This window comes from Pistacia vera, unplaced genomic scaffold, assembly GCF_008641045.1.
Source record: "Pistacia vera cultivar Batoury unplaced genomic scaffold, PisVer_v2 Contig277, whole genome shotgun sequence".
NCBI lineage: Eukaryota > Viridiplantae > Streptophyta > Magnoliopsida > Sapindales > Anacardiaceae > Pistacia > Pistacia vera.
In genome coordinates, this window is record NW_022196087.1 from 1,337,943 (window position 1) to 1,363,969 (window position 26,027).

Below are 26,027 nucleotides of genomic sequence, written 5' to 3' on the forward strand. Positions count from 1 at the left end.
GGTCTCTTGGTATAACAATTATCCCTTAGGTTGGGCAAAAATTTGGCTCCAACGAATTGTGAAAGTGACACTACGATCCCTATCAACAGAGGCGATCCAGCCCATTTTTGCCCACGTTCAATTTTATTTAAAAAATACTAATATATATAATTTTTAGATTTTGCCCACCATGACAAAAATATTATGAACAAAAATACTAATGTGTAATTAGTTTTTTATTGGTCTACTCTAACAAAATTTATATATCCGCTACTGCCTATCAATTTTTGTTAGTTATTATGATGATAATGCTATGACATACAGAGCATTCATGAATCTGTGTTTCACAAATTTTAATTTGTAATTTTTTTTTTTCTTACTCTTTTATTAGTGATGTTTATGGAATATTATTTTTTATTCGTTTTAGGCCAAAAATAATAGGCTAGTCTACAAAAATATAAAAGCCTAAGACAAAAAGATAAGTTCCAAGGAAGAAGAAGTCCAAAGCCACTTCTTAAAGGGAAGTTACACAATTTGCAAAAGGTGATTAACCTCATATTTAGAAGGTGATTTTAATCCATTATAAAGATCATCAAATTAATTAACTTGACCAAGACTTCATATTATTGTCCACTATTATCTCATAAACCTGATTTTTTTTTTTTTAATGCTATTCAAATTTTCTTCGAACAAAGTATTATTTTAAAGAGGAAAAAGAATCGTAATTACAAGAAATACAAAACTAAAGTTTTTAATTGCTTCACTATAAAATTTTGGTTAATTTTCTTCAAAGTATTGGTAGATATTTTTAATCTATACATATTTTATGTTGTTTAAATGTATTATGCTTTTGGGATTTTTTTTACCTTGAATTTTTTTTAAATTTATTTAATTATTTAAACATTTTATTTTAGAATGATGACGATGGAGTATATAGTAAATGAAGGGAATGAAATATTACCTTTTCAAAATATAAAAACATAGAATTTTAGGCATTTATGAAATTTATGGGTAACATAAAAAAAAAAAAAAATTTAAACTTGGAGTGAGACATTTTAAAAAAATACAACTTTTTTAGTTCATCAATGGAGTGTTACTTCGCTTCATTCAAAAAAAAAAAAAAAAGCCAACCTAACCGGAAACAAGGCCCACACAACGTGAGCCTATAAACACAAGATATCCCAGATAGGCCCCAACAAAACCAAGCCCAAACCCCTCACCTAAATAATACTCATCCATGCGGGCCTCTAAAAAAAACTATTACCTGGGATTGAATTTGATTTTAATCCCGTTAAGAAGCCCTGCTTGAAGATGACTATTGCTTGCAGGGTCATGAATGCTTTTTACAGTGCCACCCCTGAGGTTTGGCACTAACATTTTCCCCCTGATTTTGAAAACTATGTGTCACTTCAAATAGTGTTTCTTCTGTTGAATAACCAACTATTCAAGTTCTATCAGCCATCTTATTGCAGCTAATGTTTGTTCCTAATCTCCTTACTAACCATGGCCAATCGTCATTTCGAAGCTATACCTACCTCTCAGGGATCTCTTTATGAGCTTATGCTTGAGTTAAGAGTCTTTTCAAGGACGTTTCACAATATAAATTTATATTTTAATAATTTAAAGTACACTAATAATAACATAATACCAATCCGTCTCATGTTTCTCATCTTTTATATTCTCTTGTTTCAACTCTCTCGTTTTTTGGATTCTCTCTGTTCAGAGGTTCAAGTTTTCAATTCTTGCTCTAAACCTCTCGTTGGAGGTTCAATTTTCAATAACCACGAATTGAGTACCCACATCCAACCTGAAATTGACCACGTCTGAAACTTCTTTTAGCAAGATAACTTTGAACAAGTTTAAAGGGTGCACGACTTCATCTAATCCCATGTAGGTACAAAACATTATGGACCATATTACTCTTAGACTATATAAAACTATAAACATTTGGACTCTAACAATTGCTTATCTGGCAGCTGAATATACTATATTGACATCAGTGAACTTTCTTAAGCTTTTGACTTCACTAACAAAAGATCGTTTCGTAAGACAACTTTAGAGGGACAAGTTTAGGAATCCATTCATTGCAGTTTTGATGGCCCATCAATCCAATAAATTCTACTATATATTTAATTCAACGTCTTAACTAACTTTATTATTAGACAACATAAATACACTTAATTTAGAAGCAATTAACAACATTGTTATAGCATCTAAATTTATTTCTCTTATTGATTTCCTAGTTATACTTGAAGAATTTGAAAACTATATTTTTATGAATAACTAGGTCAATAGCCAAAAACACAATATCGTACCGGAAGCATTTGAATAGTAGATCATGATTAAGAATAATAATGGAAAACTTATCGGTTGACCTAATGGGTTAAACTGTGAATACTCAAAACTTGGTAAATTTATTTAACTCCTTTAGTTTGATAATGATATTTAGACCCCAAAAAAAACATTTGGAGAGCTTTCATATGCAAATGACATTTTCTAACCAAGATTCGTGCTTTACAGCTTTCTTGAAATCTTCCAAATTCTTTGTCCAAACTTTGTCTTTTCCTTGCTATCTAAACCCACACTTAGCAAGAGTCATTAACTAATATGTTTAGACATGGTTTTTTTATCATCAAAATAGACTGATGACTCCTTGATCAACAAAGGGGTTTTTGATTTTTCCTAAACTTCTTGGAGTCAATTAATTTATTAATGTTGTTTAAAACTAGTTGATCCACTTACTTTCTAAGAGCCCTTTAAGTGAGAAAATCGCCAAAAAGAGAGATCTTTCCATCTGGGTTAGAGGTTGTGGAGGATGGTGAAGTCAACTGAATAGTAAAGACTCAATCGAAAGTCGGTAAGAGATGCCGACAGCGACGACTTTGAGAAGAAAGATGGAAATGAAGAGTTGAGAGATGTCATCTTATTAGTGTATTTTTTATATGTAACACCCGAAAGTTGAACTCTAACTGTTTTAGAATTAGAGAAACTTCAAAAAGGAAACAAAAAAAAATTTTAGGAATTAAGGTTAATTTTTTTTCATGGGTACTCGTCGGTATACCTTGCCCACCCGCAAAAAATCAGGCTGGGCCAAGTACGAGTAAAAAAAAAAAAAGGTTCGAAAAGTTGGACTCGTACCCTACATTTTTTAATGTTACAGGCTTATTTGCCAGGTCTGCATTGGTCCCTTACAATTTTTCAAGAAAGGTGTTCATTGATTGTTTTCTAAACTACCAGGATTTAATGTTAATTAATGATATTACCATAGTCCAAAAAATCATATAACCGTTGTTCAAAACCCAACCGGTCCACTCACTTTCCAACTTTTCTCTTCAAATACCAAACTTCAATTTTTCAAATTTTCAAGTACGGGGTTTATTGAAGTTTTCCTAAAACAAATGCATTTAAAATCGAACTAGTCCGCTCATTTTACAATTTTTCGCTTCATCTCAGCACTAAATATCTAGAGCATCTCCAACCCACGCCAAATTGGCGCAAAAACACAATTTGGCGTGGGTTGGTACTCCAACCAGCGTCAAACACTGCGCCAAAATGCGCAGCACTGTAGCACAATAAAAAATATTTTTTTTTATTTTGTTTTTTTTTATTTTGTTAAGTTAATTTGAGTATTAAATTTTACACCAAAAATCATACCAATTTGAGTATTTATATTTAATTTAATTTGATTATATTTTATAATAATGATATATAAAAAATGATGACAAATTAAAAATAAAACTTTATCCATGCAAATATTAAACTACAATAACTAAAAATAAAAATTAACTAATTTAAAAACACTAAAATTAAAAGAAAATACAACATAAACTAAATAACAATTTAGTATTCCGTAGATTAGTTTCGGATCCAGTAGATCATCAAAATATTGAAAAAAACTTAGTTATTTTGAGATCCTTGGCCTTGTGTTGAGCTCTTTTTTGCATATTCTTAATTGCTCATTTTGAAAAAACTCACGTAGGCTTGGATCGGTTATAGAATTCAAATCCTTAAATAAATTTTGTTATCTTCTCGATATTCTCCCAAAGCCATTTTTTATATTAGATGTATGTTTTTTTATATTAAATGTAATGTTTATTTGATTAAATAAATGCTTAATTCTATTAAATTAGTATAATTTTTTAAAATAATTATTATTTAATAAAAATATCATTCCTAATATTTAATTAATATATCACAAATAATGAGTGAAATAGTTTAATTGTTGATTATTACAATAAAGGAAAAAAAAATATTTTAAAGAATTTCTAGAAATATTCTTTTTTGGTGCATATTTGGTGTGTGGTGGAATGGAATAGTGTTTTGCACCCAATTTTGCACCAAATTGGTGCAATGGGTTGGAGATGGTCTGAAACTCTCTTTTCTGATCTGATCGGAGTTGAAAATATTTATTTCGTTATTACAAATTTCAATCATCAAAATAATTTTTTACACAATTATGTACGAATCTGCTATTTAGTAACTCAATTAACGAATACCTATTATTATCCTTTTTTCATTAATTTGAAGTTCTTGGAATTTTTTTTTTTTTTTTAATTTGTGCAAGTGAAGCTGTTGTGCGTGTTTGAAGATGGCGGATGTTGCGGCAAACCAAGTGGTTTTTTATTTGTGAAATGTTAATTGCTTTGGCCTTTTGAGAATTTGGATAGTTTACTTTTGCTGGGATTTTAATATGAATTTTATTGTATGCGGTGGTTCTTTTGGTATGCAAATGATGCCCAGAAAAATTGTGTTTGATCTAGCGCATTGTGGGGGACTTGACTTTTGAGGAGTTGCAGTGGGTAAGTTAAGAATTGTGGAAGCTTTTTGTATAATTTGTGTAGAATTTTGTTCGTTGATTTGTTTAAGATGAGATCTGTGTTTTAGAGAATTTGACTATTCTCAAGTTTTCTTGATGTTTGAGTAACGATCAGTTAGTAAAGTGACTAAAAATAGAGAAATAAGTGGGAGTGACTGTAAGTTCTCTGGTGAGTTGATTGAGGTGCTGAAATCTAGGGAAATAGCTGGAACTTGAAAGGGTCACCTTTGAAAGCCTTTGCCGTGACCAAAGTGTCATCTCTTTCAATCATGTGATGCGGACGAATTTAATTGTAACCTGGAAAAGAACATTGTCAGTATCCCCCCCCCCCCCAAAAAAAAAAAAAAAAAAAAAAAAAAAAAACAGACGAGAGAGAACATTATTTTTGACATGCAACTGATACCGACTTTTTGCCTTTGATAATGAATGGTACTAATTGGATTGTTATTTGCATTTATTAAAAAATCCAAGGGTTGGGCATAGTGGTAAAATCCCTTATTTGTAACTGAACAGGTCAAGGATTTAAATCCCCTGGGGCCACCTACTTGATATTATCAGTCCATTTGCAGTCATTGATGACACTTCAACTTATATACCAAATTGTTATCATGCTATGGGTTAATGCTTATGATTCGCATAATACCCGCACCAGTTGTGATGTTACAAGCTCTTGTGATTGCAGTGTTCACGTGTTAAGAGTCTCTTAAAAAGTCCTATGTTCATTGTTAAAGTTCCTCAGCATATTTTTGCAGTGTCTTATTTCAAATTTGCACTTTAAGAGAGTGCTAGTAGAATTGTCTTTGCAATTACAATCTGAACTTGCCTCTGATGTTCTTTTTATTTTTCATTTTCTGGTGCAGCTCATCATGTCCGGCGGCGGATCCCGTGCTTGGATTCATATCTAGACAAGGTCTGTTATCTTTTGTACCTTGCAGGCAAAAGTATCCCAACATAACTAATTTTTTCACTGAATCTGAGCAGGTCAATATTTCCTTGTGGCCTTTTTTAAGATGTTTTTGACTTGTTCTGGTAGTTTGTGTAATGCAAATGTGAGGACATTGTGGGAAGATGATATTCATCATCATTATGTAATGGAGGCGTTATGCTGAATTTACAGCTTCTCTGTTGTCACCTCAATTTTGAATATGGAGATGCCAGTGAGATGCTTTTGAGAAACTGAACTCATAAACTGTTATTTTGTTTGATTGTTTCAATAAGAGTACTAAATATGCAGCCTTCTGTATCTGCAGCTTGAATTGAATATGGAACGATTGAGAATGGCTGTAGATGAATTCTTATGAAGCTTGCGAAAATGTTTCCAAGACCAAAATTACAGATTGTGTTTCTGATAAATACTACAGACATGACAATGCTGTACTAAGGGTGGATCTGATTCTTCTGTTGGCTATTACAAAATTTTCATATGCCGAAGTGGAGGTCCTGCAGGGTACTTTTGAGAATTTTCTTTGCTTAGGCTGTTGTACCTTTTATAAGGTAGCATTTGCTCCCGTTGTGCAGATATTTATTATTATGCCTTGTGTGGCTCTTTGTTTCCAATTAATTGTCATTTGGATGCCAGGAAGCTAGCCCTGAAGGTGGAAAATTCAAATCACTTCGAGGAACTGTTGAAGAGCAACACAGCATTATTGGTGGTAAGCAATGGCAAATTAAGTTCATAGTTTGGTTTGCCACTCTTCGTTAGGAGAAGAGTGGCCACTCTCTCTCACTCACTGTTCTTCAGGTGGGTTTCAATCTCTTTCTCTCTGTCTCCCTCTCTGTGTGTCCATCGCTGTATCTAATGTTCTATGTATTGTATATTAAATTGAGTTGTTTACTGGAAAGCAGCAACCAACTTTCTGCAAAACCAAAACACAGGAAGAAGAAGAAGAAGAAGAAGAAAAGCTAAAAAATCATGGACAAAATGAAATAGAAGAATTCAATCTACTGCCAAGAAGCAGCGAATCGCATCCCACACTCATTAAAGGCTTGGTCTTGAGGTCCTTTTTCCTTCTCTTTCTCTGCCTCTTAATATGAGGAAAAATTGTTCTAATTTCCTGCTGCTTTCAACTGTAATCTGCTCTCTTTGCCGTTAAAGCTTCAAACTTTTTTTTTCTCTTAGTTTAGGGTTTATGCTGTGTACAGAATTTTTATTTTTCGGTTTATTTCTAGGTATCCATCTTTTGGTGTTTGACTTCACACTGGCTTTTGGGTTGTGTTTGTTATATCTGTCTTTTTGTTAGCAAAATTACATTCAGGAAATTGGCTTGTGTTTATTATATTTTTATTCATGTTTTCTAAAGTTTCTAGAATTTGGGTAAAGCATAAGGTTTTAGTATAATTTGAAGTGTTAAACATAAGAATGTTGACAGGTTTGTAATGCTAATTACTTTGGGTTGACATATATCAATTTTAAAATGGTCACCTTTGGCTTATCTCTTTATTTGATAGTAAATGGTTTACTAGACTGATCTACATTGGACTAATGATAGGCCTCCTATACATAAGGTCTACAAGCTTAAGGGACGCAAAAGGCATTAAGGGCAGTTAGTTAAAAGAATCTTGTCCATGTGGCTGTGTGTAGAATTGGGTGTAAGAAAATGAGGGGTATTTTGTGAGATACTTAGTATATATTGTTAAGATTAGGCTGAAAGAAGGTTAAGCATTCTTTTAGAGATAACCAATGGAGGTCCCTACCTCCTCGAAATGCTAGGATCTATCTGGCTACTATTTTGTTCCATTTCTGATCTGTTAATTTCCAGTTTTCTTGATTAATACAAATATTGAGGTTTATCAAAGAATTGTTGTCTCTATTCATCTGTTCTTGTGTGTGGTTTGGATATTGGACTGATTTGCAGGTGATCGTATCAACTAATTGATAAATGTTTGTGAATTTTTCTGATGCAATTAATTTTTTTATTTTCTATTTGGTAGCCAAATGGAACCGCAATATCTTTGGCTGCTGGCTTCGTGTGTCAGGTGGATGCAAGAGAAGCTGCTGGTCTTGTTGTTGATATGATTAGGCAAAAGAAGATGGCTGGTTGTGCACTCTTACTGGCTGTTCCTCCCGGTACTTGGAAGACTGTGCTGGGCCTCGGAATATGTCAAGAGCTTGGGAGCAAGGTGCTCTTGCTATTTTCACATCTGTTAATATCTTTTTTGCATTTTGATGTTACTAATCGGAATCTTTTGTTCTTGTTCCTGTTTCTTCTAGTAGATGATAGCTTTTGATATTAACAACATTGATGAGCTTTCATGCATATAAAAAAAAAAAAAAAAAGGTACATTTTACCACTTTTTGGCAGGTTCAATTTTGTTGGTTCAGAAGTAAAGAAAACTGAGGTTTTGATGGAAAANGCTAATTCACAAATAAGGGGGTGTATTTGATAGTATGATACAAAGAAGTGGCCCCACAAATTTGCTCGTTTATAGTCTTCATTTTTTTGTGTAATCTCCACCGTCTATTTCAAATCGTATAAAGATCATGGGGTCTCTTGGTGATAACAAATTTATCCCTTAGGTTGGGCAAAAAAATTTGGCTTCAACGAATTGTGAAAGTGACACTACGATCCCTATCAACAGAGGCGGATCCAGCCCATTTTTTGCCCACGTTCAATTTTATTTAAAAAATACTAATATATATAATTTTTAGATTTTGGCCCACCATGACAAAAATATTAATGAACAAAAATACTATTGTGTAATTAGTTTTTATTTTGGTCTACTCTAACAAAAATTTATATATCCGCTACTGCCTATCAATTTTTGTTAGTTATCTATGATGATTAATGCTATGGACATATCAGAGCATTCATGAATCATGTGTTTACACAAATATTTTAATTTGTAATTTTTTTTATTTTCTTACTCTTTTATTAGTGATGTTTATGGAATATTAATTTTTGTTATTCGTTTTAGGCCAAAAATAATAGGCTCACGTCTAAACAAAAATATAAAAAGCCTAAGACAAAAAGATAAGGTCCAAGGGAGAGAAGAAGTCCAAAGCCACTTCTTAAAGGGAAGTTACAGTCAATTTGCAAAAGGTGATTATAACCTCATATTTAGAAGGTGATTTTAATCCATTATAAAGATCATCAAATTAATTAACTTGACCAAGACTTACATATTATTGTCCACTATTATCTCATAAACCTGATATTTTTTTTTTTTATACTATTCAAATTATTCTTCGAACAAAGTATTAGTTTAATAGAGGAAGAAGAATCGTAATTACAAGAAATACAAAACTAAAGTTTTTAATTGATTCACGTATAAAAATTTTGGTTAATTTTTCTTCAAAGTATTGGTAGATATTTTTAATCTATACATATTTTATGTTGTTTAAATGTATTATGCTTTTGGGATTTTTTTTACCTTGAATTTTTTTTTAAATTTAAATTTAATTATTTAAACATTTTATTTTAAGAATGATGACGATGGAGTATATAGAATAAATGAAGGGAATGAAATATTAACCTTTTCAAAATATAAAAACAATATATTTAAGGACATTTATGAAATTTATGGTACATCAAAAAAAAAAAAAAAAATTTAAACTTTGGAGTGAGACATTTTAATAATACAACTTTTTTAGTTCTCAATGGGTGTTATAGCTTCATTCAACAAAAAAAAAAAAAAAAACCAACCTAACCGAAACAAGGCCCACACGTGACCTATAAACACAGATATCACCAGATAGGCCCCAACAGCCCAACAAGCCCAAACCCCTCAGCCTAAATATAATACTTCATGCGGGCCTCTGAAAAAAAACTTATTACCTGGGATTGAATTTGATTTTAATCCCGTTAATGAAGCCCTGCTTGAAGATGACTATTGCTTGTGCAGGGTCAATGAATGACTTTATTACAGTGCCACCCCTGAGGTTTGGCACCTTAACATTTTCCCCCTTGATTTTGGAAAACTAATGCTGTCACTTCAAATAGTGTTTCTGTCAGTTGAATATAACCAACTATTCAAGTTCTATCAGCCATCTTATTGCAGCTAATGTTTGTTCCTAATCTCCTTACTAACCAATGGCCAATCGTCATTTCGAAGCTATACCTACCTCTCATGGGATCTCTTGTTATGAGCTTATTGCTTGAGTTAAGAGATCTTTTCAAGGACGTTTCACAATATAAATTTATGATTTTAATAATTTAAAGTACACTAATAAATAACATAAATACCAATCCGTCTCATTTGTTTCTCATCTTTTATATTCTCTTGTTTCAAACTCTCTCGTTTTTTGGATTCTCTCGTTCAGAGGTTCAAGTTTTCAATTCTTGCTCTAAACCTCTCGTTGGAGGTTCAAGTTTTCAAATAACCCAACGAATTGAGTACCCACATCCAACCCTAGTAATTGACCACGTTCTGAAACTTCTTTTAGCAAGATAACTTTGAACAAGTTTAAAGGGTGCACGTACTTCATCTAATCCCATGTATGTACAAAAAACATTATGGACCAATATTACTCTTAGACTATATAAAACTATAAACATTATGGACTCTAACAATTGCTTATACTGGCAGCTGAATATACTTATATTGACATCAGTGAACTTTCTTAAGCTTTTGACTTCACTAACAATAAAGATCGGTTTCGTAAGACAAACTTTAGAGGGACAAGTTTAGGAATCCATTCATTGCAGTTTTGAATGGACCATCAATCCAATAAAATTCTACTATATAATTTAATTCAACGTCTTAACTAACTTTATTATTTAGACAACATAAATACAACTTAATTTAGAAGCAATATAACAACATTGTTATAGCATCTAAAATTTATTTCTCTTATTGATTTCCTAGTATATACTTGAAGAATTTGAAAACTATATTTTATATGAAAATAACTAGGTCAATAGCCAAAAACAACAATATCGTACCGGAAGCATTTGAATAGTAGATCATGATTAAGAATAAATAATGGAAAACTTATTCGGTTGACCTAATGGGTTAAACTGTGAATACTCAAAACTTGGTAAATTTATTTAACTCCTTTAGTTTGATAATGATATTTAGACCCCAAAAAAAAACATTTGGAGAGCTTTCATATGCAAATGACATTTTCTAACCAAGATTCGTGCTTTGACTAAGCTTTCTTGAAATCTTCCAAATTCTTTGTCCAAACTTTGTCTTTTCCTTGCTATCTAAACCCACACTTGAGCAAGAGTCATTAACTAATATGTTTAGGGGCATATTAGTTTGTTATCATCAAAATAAGAGCATGATGACTCCTTGAGTCAACAAAGGGGTTTATTGATTGTTTTCTAAACTTCTTGGAGTCAATTAATTTATTAATGTTGTTTAAAACTAGTTGATCCACTTACTTTCTAAGAGCCCTTTAAGTGAGAAAATCGACCAAAAAGAGAGATCTTTCCATCTGGGTTGAAAAGGATGGTGGAGGAAGATGAAGTCAACTGAAATGGTGAAGAAACTCGGTTGAAAGTCGGCAATAGATGCCGACAACGGCAACTTTGAAGACAAAAGATGGAAGATGAAGAGTTGAGAGATGTCATCTTATTAGTGTATTTTTTATATGTAACACCCGAAAGTTGAACTCTAACTGATTTTAGGAATTAGAGAAGACTTCAAAAAGGAAACAAAAAACAATTTTAGGAATTAAGGTTAATTTTTTTTCATGGGTACTCGTCGGGTATACCTTGCCCACCCGCAAAAAATCAGGCTGGGCCAAGTACGAGTAAAAAAAAAAAAGGTTCGAAAAAGTTGGACTCGTACCCTACATTTTTTAATGGGTACAGGCTTATTTTGCCAGGTCTGCTTTAGTCCCTTACAAATTTTCAAGAAAGGTGTTCATTGATTGTTTTCTAAACTACCAGGAGTTAATGTTAATTAATGATATTACCATAGTCCAAAAAATCATATAACCGTTGTTCAAAACCCAACCGGTCCACTCACTTTCCAACTTTTCTCTTCAAATACCAAACTTCAATTTTTCAAATTTTCAAGTACGGGGTTTATTGAAGTTTTCCTAAAACAAATGCAGTTTAAAATCGAACTAGTCCGCTCATTTTACAATTTTTCGCTTCATCTCAGCAACTAAATATCTGAGAGCATCTCCAACCCACGCCAAATTGGCGCAAAAAACACCAATTTGGCGTGGGTTGGTACTCCAACCAGCGTCAAACACTGCGCCAAAATGGCGCAGCACTGTAGCACAATAAAAAAATATTTTTTTTTTATTTTGTTTTTTTTTTATTTTGTTAAGTTAATTTGAGTATTAAATTTTACACCAAAAATCATACCAAATTTGAGTATTTGTATCTAATTTAATTTGATTATTATTTATAATAATAAATTTATAATAATGATATAATTTAAAAAATGATGACAAATTAAAAATATAACTTTATTCAATGCAAATATTAAACTACAATAACTAAAAATAAAAATTAACACTAATTTAAAAACACATATAGAATAAGTGAAGGGAATGAAATATTAATTTTTTCAAAATATAAAAACATAGAATTTTAAGGACATTTATGAAATTTATGGGGTAACATACAAAAAAAAAAAAAAAATTTAAACTTTGGAGTGAGACATTTTAATAAATACAACTTTTTTAGTTCATCAATGGAGTGTTAATAGCTTCATTCAACAAAAAAAAAAAAAAAAAGCCAACCTAACCAGGAAACAAGGCCCACACAACGTGAGCCTATAAACACAAGATATCACCAGATAGGCCCCAACAAAACCAAGCCCAAACCCCTCAGCCTAAATATAATACTTCATGCGGGCCTCTGAAAAAAAACTTATTACCTGGGATTGAATTTGATTTTAATCCCGTTAATGAAGCCCTGCTTGAAGATGACTATTGCTTGTGCAGGGTCAATGAATGACTTTATTACAGTGCCACCCCTGAGGTTTGGCACCTTAACATTTTCCCCCTTGATTTTGGAAAACTAATGCTGTCACTTCAAATAGTGTTTCTGTCAGTTGAATATAACCAACTATTCAAGTTCTATCAGCCATCTTATTGCAGCTAATGTTTGTTCCTAATCTCCTTACTAACCAATGGCCAATCGTCATTTCGAAGCTATACCTACCTCTCATGGGATCTCTTGTTATGAGCTTATTGCTTGAGTTAAGAGATCTTTTCAAGGACGTTTCACAATATAAATTTATGATTTTAATAATTTAAAGTACACTAATAAATAACATAAATACCAATCCGTCTCATTTGTTTCTCATCTTTTATATTCTCTTGTTTCAAACTCTCTCGTTTTTTGGATTCTCTCGTTCAGAGGTTCAAGTTTTCAATTCTTGCTCTAAACCTCTCGTTGGAGGTTCAAGTTTTCAAATAACCCAACGAATTGAGTACCCACATCCAACCCTAGTAATTGACCACGTTCTGAAACTTCTTTTAGCAAGATAACTTTGAACAAGTTTAAAGGGTGCACGTACTTCATCTAATCCCATGTATGTACAAAAAACATTATGGACCAATATTACTCTTAGACTATATAAAACTATAAACATTATGGACTCTAACAATTGCTTATACTGGCAGCTGAATATACTTATATTGACATCAGTGAACTTTCTTAAGCTTTTGACTTCACTAACAATAAAGATCGGTTTCGTAAGACAAACTTTAGAGGGACAAGTTTAGGAATCCATTCATTGCAGTTTTGAATGGACCATCAATCCAATAAAATTCTACTATATAATTTAATTCAACGTCTTAACTAACTTTATTATTTAGACAACATAAATACAACTTAATTTAGAAGCAATATAACAACATTGTTATAGCATCTAAAATTTATTTCTCTTATTGATTTCCTAGTATATACTTGAAGAATTTGAAAACTATATTTTATATGAAAATAACTAGGTCAATAGCCAAAAACAACAATATCATATCTGAAGCATTTGAATAGTAGATCATGATTAAGAATAAATAATGGAAAACTTATTCGGTTGACCTAATGGGTTAAACTGTGAATACTCAAAACTTGGTAAATTTATTTAACTCCTTTAGTTTGATAATGAGCAAGAGTCATTAACTAATATGTTATCATCAAAATAAGAGCATGATGACTCCTTGAGTCAACAAAGGGGTTTATACTTGGAGTTAATTAATATTAATGTGTTTTAAAACTAGTTGGTCCACTTATTTTCTAAGAGCCCTTTTAAGTGAGAAAATCAGCCAAAAAGAGAAATCTTTCCATATAGGTTGAAAAGGATGGTGGAGGAAGATGAAGTCAACTGAAATGGTGAAGAAACTCGTTGAAAGTCGGCAATAGATGCCGACAACGGCAACTTTGAAGACAAAAGATGGAAGATGAGAGTTGAGGGATGTCATCTATAGTGTTTTATGTGTAACACCCGAAAGTTGAACTCTAACTGATTTTAGGAATTAGAGAAGACTTCAAAAGGAAACAAAAAAACAATTTAGGAATTAAGGTTAATTTTTTTCATGGGTACTCATCGGGTATACCTTGCTCGGCCGCCAAAAAATGGGGCTGGGGCCAAGTACGGGTTGAAAAAGAAAAAAAGGGTCAAAAAGTTGGACTCATACCCAACATTTTTTAATGGGTACAGGTTATTTTGCCAGTTCTGCTTTAGTCCCTTACAAATTTTCAAGAAAGGTGCTTATTGATTGTTTTCTAAACTATCAGGAGTTGATGGTTATTAAATAAAAAAGTTCTTTGGATTTTTTTTTTTTTTTAATTTGTGCGAGTGAAGCTGTTGTGCGTGTTTGAAGATGGCGGATGTGCGGCGAAACAAGTGGTAATTTTTATTTGTGAAATGTTAATTGCTTTGGCCTTATTGAGAATTTGGATAGTTTATTTTTGCTGGGATTTAATATGAAAATTTTATTGTATGCAGGGTGGTTCTTTTGGTGATGCAAATGATGCCAGAAAAATGTGTTCGATCTAGGCGCATTTGTGGGGGACTTGACTTTTGAGGAAGATGCAAGTGGGTAAGTTAAGAACTGTGGAAGCTTTTTGTATAATTTGTGTAGAATTTTGCTCGTTGATTGTTTAAGATGGATCTGTGTTTTAGACAATTTGACTATTCTCAAGTTTTCTTGAATGTTTGAGTAACGACCAGTTAGTAAAGTAACTTAAAATAAGGAAATAATGGTGGGTGACTGTAAGTTCTCTGGGTGAGTTGATTGAGGTGTTGAAATCTTGGGAAATAGCTGGAAACTGGGAGGGTCACCTTTGAAAGCCTTTGCTGGTGACCAAAGTGTCATCTCTTCAATCTAGTGATGCTGCTGAATTTAATTGTAAACCTGGAAAAGAACATGTTAGTGCCAAAAATAAAAAAAAAGACGAGAGAGAACATTATTTTTGACATGCAACTGATACCGATTATTTGCCTTTGTATGAATGGTACTAATTGGATTGTTATTTGCATTTATTAAAAATCCAAGGGTTGGGCATAGTGGTAAAATCCCTTTTTTGTAACGAACAGGTCAAGGATTTAAATCCCTTGGGGCCACCTACTTGGTATATTATAGTCACTTGTTTTGGCTAACAAGGTTTCAGGGTTGGGAAGTAGCCTTCAGTTTAGATTTCAGTGCCCATGCAGGGAAAAGTTGAGGGATTTCTGGGTATAAACAAAATGCGTTGAGAAATGACATTGTCATGCACTTCAGAGTTTTTCCAATAAACTTGAAGTTGTAATCATTTATTTGACTGAGGAAATAATCTCTGCCTTGTAGAGTGGAAATAGAGGACTTACGGTTTTGGATAAATATCATATTTTTGAGTAAGAGACATTATAGAAGAACTTCTCATGTCATCTTTGATATATCAGTCCATTTGCAGTCATTGATGAGCACTTCAACTTATATTACCAAATTGTTATGATGCTATTGGTTAATGCTTATGATTCGCATAATACACCAGCACCAGTTGATGTTACAAGCTCTTGTGATTGCAGTGTTCATGTGTTAAGAGTTCTTAAAAAGTCCTATTTCAAATTGTTAAAAGTCTCTCAGCATATTTTTGCAGTGTCTTATTTCAAATTTGCACTTTAAAGAGAGTGCTAGTAGAATTGTCTTTGCAATTACAATCTGAACTTGCCTCTGATGTTCTTTTTCTTTTCATTTTCTGGTGCAGCTCATCATGTCTCGGCGGCGGATCCCGTGCTTGGATTCATATTTAGACAAGGTCTGTTATCTTTTGTACCTTGCAGGCAAAAGTTATCCCAACATAGACTAATTTTTTTTCTGAATCTGAGCAGGTCAATATTTCCTTGTGGCCTCGTTTTAAGATGGTTTTGACTTGTATCTTGGTAGTTTGTGTAATGCAAATGTGAGGACATTGTGGGAAGATGATATTCATTCATTATGTAATGAGGTGTTATGCTAATTAAAGCTTCTCTTGTTCACCTCAATGTTGAATATGGAGATGGCCAGGTGAGATGCTTTTGAGAAACTGAACTCATAAACTGTTATTTTGTTTGATTGTTTCAATAAGAGTACTTAAATATGCTGCCTTCTGTATCTGCAGCTTGAATTGAATATGGAACGATTGAGAATGGGTGTAGATAATTGCTTATGAAGCTTGCGGAAATGTTTCCAAGACCAAAATTACAGATTGTGTTTTGATAATAACTATGACATGACAATTGCTGTACTAAAGGTGAGATCTATGTTCTTCATGCTGGCTATTACAAAAATTTCATATGGACAGAAGTGGAGGTCCTGCAGGGTACTTTTGGAGAATTTTCTTTGCTTAGGCTGTTGACCTTTATAAGGAGAGCATTTGCTCCTGTTGTGCAGAATATTTATATTATTATGCCTTGTGTGGCTCTTTGTTTCCAATTAAATTGTCATTGGATGCCAGGAAGCTAGCCCGAAGGTGGGAAAATTCAAATGCCATTCGAGGAACTGTGAAGAGCAACACAGCATATTGGTGGTAAGCAATGGCAAATTTAAGTTCTAGATTTGGTTTGCCACTCTTCGTTAGGAGAGAGGGGCCACTCTCTCTCACGCACTGTTCTTCAGGTGGGTTTCATCTCTTTCTCTCTGTCTCCTCTCTGTGTGTGCAATGCCATATCTAATGTTCTAGTATTGTATATTAAATTGAGTTGTTTACTGGAAAGAGCAGCAACCAAGTTTCTGCAAAACCAAAACACAGGAAGAAGAAGAAGAAGAAGAAAGCTAAAAAATCATGGAATAGAAGAAGTTCAATCTACTGCCAAGAAGCAGCGAATCGCATCCCACACTCACATTAAGGCCTGGCTTGAGGTCCTTTTTCCTTCTCTCTCTCTGCCTCATAAATATTAAGAAATTGTTCTAATTCCCGCTGCTTTCAACTGTAATTGCTCTCTTTGCTGTTAAAGCTTCAAACTTATTTTTCTCTAGGTTTAGGGTTTATGCTGTGTACAGAATTTTATTTTCGTTTTTGTTTCTAGGTATCCATGTTTTGGTGTTTGACTTCACACTGGCTTTGGGTTGTGTTGTGATATCTGTTTTGTTATCAATTACATTCAGGAAATTGGCTTGTGTTATTATATTTTTATTCATGTTTTCTAAAGTTTCTAGAATTTGGGTAAAGCATAAGGTTTTAGTATAATTGAAGTGTTAAACATAAGAATGTTGACAGGTTTGTAATGCTAATTACTTTGAGTTGACATATATCAATTTTAAAAGGTCACCTTTGGTTTATCTCTTTATTTGATAGTAATGGTTCACTAGACTGTCTACATGGACTAATGATAGGCCTCCTATACATAAGGTCTACAAGCTTAAGGGACGCAAAAGGCATTATGGGCAGTCAGCTAAAAGCTTAGGGACGCAAAAGGCATTAGGGCAGGTAGTTAAAAGATATTGTCCATGTGGCTGTGTGTAGAATTGGGTGTAAGAATGTGTGAATGGGGTATTTTGTGAGATACTTAGTATATATTGTTAAGATTAGGCTGAGAGAAGGTTAAGCATTCTTTTAGAGATAACCAATGGAGGTCCCTACCTCCTCGAAATGCTAGGATCTATCTGCTACTATTTTGTTCCATTTCTGATCTGTTAATTTCCAGTTTTCTTGATTAATACAAATATTGAGGTTTATCAAAGAATTGTTGTCTCTAGTCATCTGTTCTTGTGTGTGGTTTGGATATTGGACTGATTTGAGGGTGATCGTATCAAATATGCTGCCACAAGAGAGTTGGTTCAATTTTATTGACCGGGCTGGGAAAGTCTGAGGCCTTCTTCTGCCGAGATACGTGTGGAGCGTGAATTTCTTTCATGGTCACTTGGCCGATAACACAGTTATTCACATGGTTGTCCTTCAACCAACTGAATGGGGCTTACCATCTGTGTGCACATTTTTTTTATTTTAAGTTTGATTTAAATTAAAGGTTTTAATTTCGCAAAGATTTATCTTGGTAATTATGGATTAAATTAGGGCTTCCACAGGATTCTGTAAGGGCAATAACTTCTGGATTGCCTCTTTTCTCTATAGCATCTGCTCACTAGCTTCATGGAGTTTTTCAGGTTTGTTTAGTAATTATAATTAGATTTTAATCACAATATATATAGAGAAAAATTAAAAGAATTAACTTTCTAATTTAATTCAAATTGCTAAGACTTTTTAGCACTTTCCTTGAATACTAAAAATTCATTTAAATTTTCTATTATTTTATTATAAATTTAGGCTGTAAGTTTGGAGGTTCAAACATTGAGCAATTGCATGGGAAGATAAAGAAGTGCAGAGAATCAGATTCGCCAGGTAATTTTAATTCTTAATTATAATTAATTAAATTTCAATTATTATTATTACTCTAAGTGAGAACTGGAAGTCGAAGGAGAATAATTAACAAATAACTAATAATGATTATATATATAGACTACTTTTATTTTAATTCTTAGGGTCAATTTTGTTTACTTGTAATTAATTCACAAAGTGTTCTTTTATTCATAATATTGATTGGAAAAAAAAAAAAAAAGAATAAAAAAACTAGATATGCAGGGTGACTTTGATAATATTACCAAATCGATATTGTTAATTGAGATAGTATTCGACCGACATCTAAAAAATCTTTGCTATATTTTAAAGAGAAATGCGAAAAACACTTTGCTCTTTGCTCTATTCTCTTTTGTATGTGTTAAAAAGTGAGTGAGAAAGTGAAAAAGTCAATTTTATGTTTACTATTTTTCGGATGGAGTCACACATAGGTTCACTTTTAATTATTGATCTTATGATATTATTAAACTGTTAATGGTATATGGAAATTTACTACTGAGATTTATTATTATTATTATTTTTTTTTTTTTGGAATATACAATTAATTAATGTTTCAATTGGATATGTTCAAAGAGGAGGAAATGTAAAGGGAGAAAAAACGATTATATCCTTGACTTAACATTAGCTATAAAAATGTCAAAAAACTGGGAACATAAATTTACTTTTACTTAAAAGATTATATGGACCTTGAAGATCATATATACTACTACAAACTGCAATATTATTGTTTGGAAATTATAATACGGAAGTTAGAAAACTTTTCAGGTATCAAATTGTCTTTATGGCAAACTATGTGTGGGTACATGTTGTTCTACCTTTCTTTCAAACTCAAGGTCATGAGCCCAACCCACTTATAAAAACCCACCCAAACGCACAACGCATCCACATTTCCACCGAGCTTAAAATTCCACCGAGCTTAAAAAAAAAAAAAAAAAAAAAAAAAAAAAGAAGGCTTTCTATCCAGGTAGTTGTCTTTGATCTCTCTTTCGATTTCTTTCTCATTCCATAGCTCTCCCGTCCGGCGGCCATATCACTTGGCCAATGTGCTCGATCGTGGCGGCAACATTTATAATATGTAATTTCACAAGGGTGGGCGACTCTCCTTTGAAGACATATGTGATAAGCACTTCAATAAACCATCGTTCTCCTCCCTTTCTAGGATTATGGTAACAAAATCAAAATAGGCTTGAAAGTACTAGAAAGGGGTTGAAGAAAATGATTTGACCAATGGCCTAAAGCAACATAGATGGAAAACCTTCATCAGGAATTGTACCATTTAGCTTCCACTTAAGAAAGGGAGAGAGAGAAGAAGGTTGCACACTATGTGACAACTTGCAAGGTTCTGCATCAACTATTTTCAACTTGCGGAGATTCACTCAGATATAATTACCGAGGTTTTCTCCCCTGGTTGTTTTGCTCTATATGAAACAATATTACAACCATTCAACATAATGAATAAATTAAAAAGAAGAAGAAAAGAACATAGGCTTTAAATTAGAAATAAACTTAACAAATAAGAGGAAAAGATCTAAAAATTTATAAATGTCAATAAATAGACTGCTCTAGCAATTATGACTGATCTCACCCATAAATACTCCAAACAAGAAATTCATGTATTTAACAACATTCTCGTAAATTTACTTTAATGATATTNGCTGTTGGAGATGTTATATATATTGAGGCGAATAGTGGCGCAGTCAAAAGGGTGGGAAGGAGTGATGCTTTTGCTACCGAATTTGACCTTGAAGCAGAAGAGTATGTTCCACTTCCTAAAGGGGAAGTTCACAAAAAGAAAGAGATAGACCAGGTTTGTCTCATGTGAATTGTGGCTTCTTTGTGCACGTTTGTTGATATCACTCATGATGTTTTATTTTATGATGATAGTTATGTTGGATGTTAAAAGACATCAGTTTATGTGTTCTAACTTTTAAATAATGAAAGTGCTTTTTTGTCTTTCTGATTGCTATACTATCAACAATGCTATCTTCTTTTTCAAGTTGACAATTGATTGGCCCTAAGGTGCTCTGTCCTTTCACACAACTCATGTTTCTGTGAAGAATATTTGATCCAAGTAAACTAACTCATTTGATACATAGTTTCTTGTTCTGGAGATTTCTGGCCCATAACTTTTTTCACTGAACATTAGACTTGCAATATTTTGTTTTTGGGCCTGACGGCTGTAATCTTCCATAAAAATTAGCTATGACTTTGATGCCTTTATGACTTCCTGATGGGCATTACACCTATGAGGAAATTAATTTTATGTCATGGTGAATTGTCTATTTTCTTATATCAGGATCTAACATTTCATTATCTGGATGCTGCAAATGCGAGGCCTCAAGGTGGGCAAGATATATTGTCTTTAATGGGTCAGATGATGAAGCCGAGGAAAACAGAAATTACTGAAAAACTACATCAAGAAATAAATAAGGTTCTACTTTGAATCCTCTTTGTTTTGTCATTTACCAGAAAAGCACTTGATATGCCTTTCCATGACCTCAATAATTGCATTGAAATAATAATAATAATAATAAGGATGACAGTCTGCAATGGTCTATAATCTCAACTGTCGCAATTCTAAGTTTTACTTGTAAATGTAATGCTTTGACCGAAAATTTTCACCGATGCCAGGTTGTTAATCACTAATCAGTATATTGATGAAGTTCTGGCAGAGCTTGTCCCTGGAGTTCTATTCATTCGTGAGGTTCTCTCCTAAACCCATTTTGTTTCTATATATATATATATATATATATATGTGTGTGTGTGTGTGTGTGTGTGTGTGTGTGTGTGTGTTCAGATTTGTTGTATGTTTCTTATGTTACAATCTGCAGGTTCATATGCTGGACATGGAGTGCTTTTCATACTTGATTCGTGCTTTAGAGAGCTCACTATCTCCAATCGTAATCCTTGCTACAAATAGAGGAATATGTAACGTATGGTATGATACCTCTTGTGCTGATATTGAAAATGTTAGAATAGTTGTTCCAACCTTTTCTTAAATCACAGTTTGTTCAGATTGTACCTAATACAGGTTACATTAAGTAGTCTTTCCTGTTTTATTTTGTCACCGGTTAGATCCCTGTTACATGTGTCTTGCCTATACTTGTGTTCATGTAGGTTCTTTCAAATAGTTCATTTGAATTCCGTTCCAATTGGTCGCTTTATTACACAGGCTGTTGTCTTTGTTTCCATTCGTATATGCGAAAAGCTGGCAAATAATTGTGGTACTTTTCAGCTACTAAGTTATGATACGACAGATCTGTGGCTAATACCTAGTGCTCAGCCTGAGTTTTGTTTTATTGCTATTTGGAGATTGGAATTTGCGTTTCTTGATTTCCCTGTATATAATCATATATTCAATAACTAACAAGAAGGTTGGCTTCACCAAGTAGAAATAGAAGGTGCTTGATTAATTGTCTGGTCAGTAATATAGACATCTGTTGAGGCCAGTATGCTCGTTTGGAAACTTTACTACTTGAAATTTGTAGGGTCATTTGATATTAGAACTAGAAAGATACTTGAGGATGAATAAAATTTTGGGACTTGAAAAGAACAACGAAATTTGAAATCATAGGAAGCATTAACTTGACTAATGCATCATTTGGATATACTGGCCGATTACAGTACGAAATTATTGTAATCTTTGACTTTCCTTATAATCTTTAATACCTTCCACTCTACGATATGACTCAAATAATTGTCCAAACCAAATCTCACTCGATCTACGAGTCAAACACGCAACGAAAGCGCGCGTGTGGAGTGATAAGAAAAAGAAAAAAATAATGAACAAATACATCCTAGAAAAGGACTCCCTTTCAGTCTAAATAACTATTGGGAAAGACGAAATGCTAATCGAAAGCCGATAAAGAAACCAGGCTTTGGCAAAAAAAAAAAAAGTCAAAAAGTTGTGACAGTACAAGCCCAAAAGGAATCCTCCACTTCAGCGATGGTCAAGGGAAGGGAGAGCCTCATTCACACCAACCTCCACAACTTGGTCCAGCCGAGATTCCTAGACTGACCCAAATCAAAGAGCTGCTCCATAAAGGCCCATAAATCTTTTTGCTTCTTCTTCATTAAAAGCCCAGGGAAATCAATAAAATAATCAGACGAAAAGAATAGTCACAGCAGCTTAGCAAAGTGATGAAGAATGCAGCAGCTGTGAAAGAGAAGAAGAAAAGCTTTTGCGAAGCTGTTAAGTTCGGTAAACTGCTAATGCAAACAGAACTTTGTTAATATTAACAGAAGCTGAAGTTGAGCATTTTGTGAAAGAATAAAACGCAGAGTTTTAATCTTTGCTATATTGCTGCTGTTCAACAGAGAAGAGAAGAAGCTGAAGCATAGCTAAAATAGCATTTTTGATCCTCAAATTTCGTGTTTTCTGCTGTTGTTCCAGTTGAAGTTGTGTTTGTTGACCTAGCACATCCTGCGGATTGCCAGCATGTCAACTACACCTTGTGTATAAACAAATGAACTTTCATTCTTCTGATTAATGAAAATTAATTAGTTACAAAATTCTTGGAATTCTGTTCTTATTCTTGAAAGCTCCTTTTTCTCTCAATCCCTTTAAATATGAAAAATAAAGAAAGCAATAAGACAATCACACGCACATAACAACACCAAATTTACGTGGTTCGGCAAATCATGCCTACATCCACGGGCTGTGAGTCAAATGACTAAAATAGAGGATAATAGTACAAGTCTAATAGACTCATGTTAAATCTAAACCCAAAACCGTTCTCTCATATTTCTTTCTAACACTCTCCCACTTAATGCACTCAAATCCCAGAAAGTGAAAATTTTCACAATAGTCTTTTGGCTCTAATTAAATAAACAAGAACTCACAAAGAACACTCACTCTTCACCTATACATTTTCTTAACATCACCATTCACTAGCCTATATCTAATCAAAGAAAAAGAGGAAATGAATATATTGATTTTCTTTGGATGCAGAAACCGTCTCAATTCCGGTGCTTAAATTGCCGCCCCGCCACTACACTTTTTCAGCCTTCACATTCCTTATCATCACAATAAGTTCACAATACCATGGTGAATGAATGGATCCGAAGGTTTGCGCCCTTTAAGCCTCTTCAGACTTTTGAATCATTTCAAGGGAAAAAAGGCTTCCCATCCCTTTCTTGCAACAAGCTGTGAATTATTAAAGGACAGACATCAATATTTGGATTTCAACTAGGCAAAGCAACAACCAAAAATGCAAATTTAAGAACATTTCAGTAAGAAATTACTTAAGGGATGTGAAACTGTGCAGTTCATTTGATAAGGACTTGAGATTATCATATCAAGTGAGCCTTCTCTGGCAAAAGATTCAAGCAGAGAACCCTTCTTGATGATCTTTCAAGAGACGCAATACTGGAGAATTTTGCACTCTTTGATCCTGCAGAAACGCATTGAGCTTTTCGTCTCAAAACGCATAAGAATTTCTTATCCAATTGGAAAGCTCATACCAACATAGGAACTAAGATCTCAGAAGTACTGCGAAACATTTTCTGATCAACACTGCTTTGATCACTCCATTCATAGGATTCACCTGGACATTATTATAAAAAAAAAAAAATTATGTAGCAATGCTCTCCCAGAAAAAAGGCAATGATTTTGGGAAAACATAAACAGAGAAAGTATATCTTAGATGCTTATATTAAGCGAGTTGTTCTGCCTCAGCAAGGAGATATAGAGGTCCATTACTTGGTTTGCTGACATTATTTCTTCTTTTAACAAATGAAATAAGACATCAAACTAACAGTGACAACTCATGAAAACTGACAAATAGCATGCAATGAAGGAAATATTAAATATAAGGCAATCTCTTTTTTATATATAAGGAATTTAAAAAACAAATAAATAATGAAGTAGAAGATGTAGATTATTAACCTTTTTACATGGATAATGAACTCTTTTTGAAAAACAGTAATTTTACTGGCTTCCAGCCTTCCAATTGTTGCAGAGAGTTACTTTCTGTACAAAGCAGTCACCATGAAAGCTATAATACAACGTTAAACTATTAAAAATTTCTGTCAAATTAAAATTGTAAAATCATAATGGAAAAGAAATTGTTTCATACATTACACATTTGTAGACAGAAGAATCCACTATCATCTTCCTCTTTACTAAAAGATGATCTTGTGAATCAAAGACAGAGATGATCTGGGATTACACTTTAGTAAAAGACAAAGAATTTCTAATCCAAGTTGGAAATGTCACACCATAATAGGAATGGATCACAAGCGTACTGCAACATTTTTAGATTGGCAAACATTGCTTTAATCCCTCCATTTATAGGAAATACTTACCTTGAACATTAATATATACAAATCATGTATAAATGTTGTCCAAGAAAAAAGGCAATGATTTTAGAGAACGTAAAATATAAGGAGAAAGACTGTCTCACATACTTTATTAAGAGAGTTGTAGTGCCTCAGCAATGATATGTAGAGGTCCATTACTTGGTTTTACACTCATCGTTTCCTTTAAAAAATGAATAAGACAACAGATTAACCAAATTTAAGAAAGGTCTTATTTGCAAGCTTGGACTAACAAAATGTAAGACTAAAAAATAAAAATAATGAACATTATTAACCTTTTTACATGAATTCTGACCTCTTTTTGAAAAATAGAATTTTACTGGCTTTCAGCTTTCCAATCAATGCAGAGAGTTACTTTATGTACAGAGCACACCAAAAAAGCAAGAATACAACGTTAAACTACTATTGAAAGTTGTCAGATCAAAATTTTAAAGTCATAGCAGGAAAGTTACTTCATACATTACACATATGTAGACAGGAGAATCCACTGCCATCATCCTCTTCATTTATACCAGATGAACTACCTTAAGGGCTAAGTCAGTCTTGTGCTGATGAGGGCAGCTTGATCCTGCGAATCAAAGATGATCTAGGATTACCATTTACTAAGAGTTTAAATATAAAAAGTATGTCAAATATGCCTACATGCAGCTGGATAAGGAAAATTTTATGATATTGCAATCGCAATCTGATTTCATTTTACCTCAACAAAGAATCTCAAATCTGGCAACCATAGATTGTAAAGGAACTTTTGCATATATTATCTATATAAATCAGTGATTGAAAATATCGGAATTTGTGTTGAAGACTTTCTTTTGGTTACCTTTCACCCACAAGAGTTGAAGAAACTAATGACCTCAAAAAGATACTGTATAAAAACTTCTAATTTCAAGTATTCGTGTATCAAAATGTTCTACTCCACCACTGGATTGAAAACAATTTACATGTTTGAAATCGACAAACCTGTAATTGGAATGAGATGATTCTCTAGTTGGTTTTGTATTTTGGGATCTAAAAAGACTCAGATTCTTCCAGTAAATGTTACTTCTCTAAGTGGTAGAACCATATCTCATCTGAAACACAGACAAATGAGGAAATTGATTCAAATTATATCTCTAATTTAAATTTCTTTTAGTTACCTTACACCTCAAAATTGAAGAATGTACTCCAGATTTGAGATTTCAGCTATCTACTTG

General features: G+C 33.0%; 3 long non-coding RNA genes and 1 pseudogene across 5 annotated transcripts; 2 read left to right on the forward strand and 2 right to left on the reverse strand.

Moving 5' to 3' along the window:
- Positions 1 to 21,596, forward strand: part of LOC116133949 — a 57,670-nt pseudogene extending 36,074 nt beyond the window's left edge.
- On the forward strand, positions 4,516 to 16,134 carry LOC116133953. Its single transcript, XR_004128623.1, has 4 exons — positions 4,516 to 4,594; positions 14,651 to 14,744; positions 15,892 to 15,942; positions 16,016 to 16,134. It is a non-coding gene; the product is annotated as an uncharacterized LOC116133953 (long non-coding RNA).
- A 1,528-nt stretch (positions 21,597 to 23,124) lies between the features above and the next one.
- Positions 23,125 to 24,916, reverse strand: LOC116133952. Of its 3 annotated transcripts, none has more exons than XR_004128622.1 (5): positions 24,594 to 24,916; positions 24,404 to 24,487; positions 23,984 to 24,062; positions 23,761 to 23,909; positions 23,125 to 23,662 (listed from the first exon to the last, which is right to left on the reverse strand). It is a non-coding gene; the product is annotated as an uncharacterized LOC116133952 (long non-coding RNA). The 3 variants fall into 3 exon arrangements; XR_004128621.1 differs by having other exon boundaries at positions 23,980 to 24,062; XR_004128620.1 differs by having other exon boundaries at positions 23,761 to 24,062.
- A 3-nt stretch (positions 24,917 to 24,919) lies between these two features.
- On the reverse strand, positions 24,920 to 25,963 carry LOC116133954. Its single transcript, XR_004128624.1, has 3 exons — positions 25,294 to 25,963; positions 25,110 to 25,188; positions 24,920 to 24,997 (listed from the first exon to the last, which is right to left on the reverse strand). It is a non-coding gene; the product is annotated as an uncharacterized LOC116133954 (long non-coding RNA).
- Between the last annotated feature and the right edge of the window lie 64 nt (positions 25,964 to 26,027).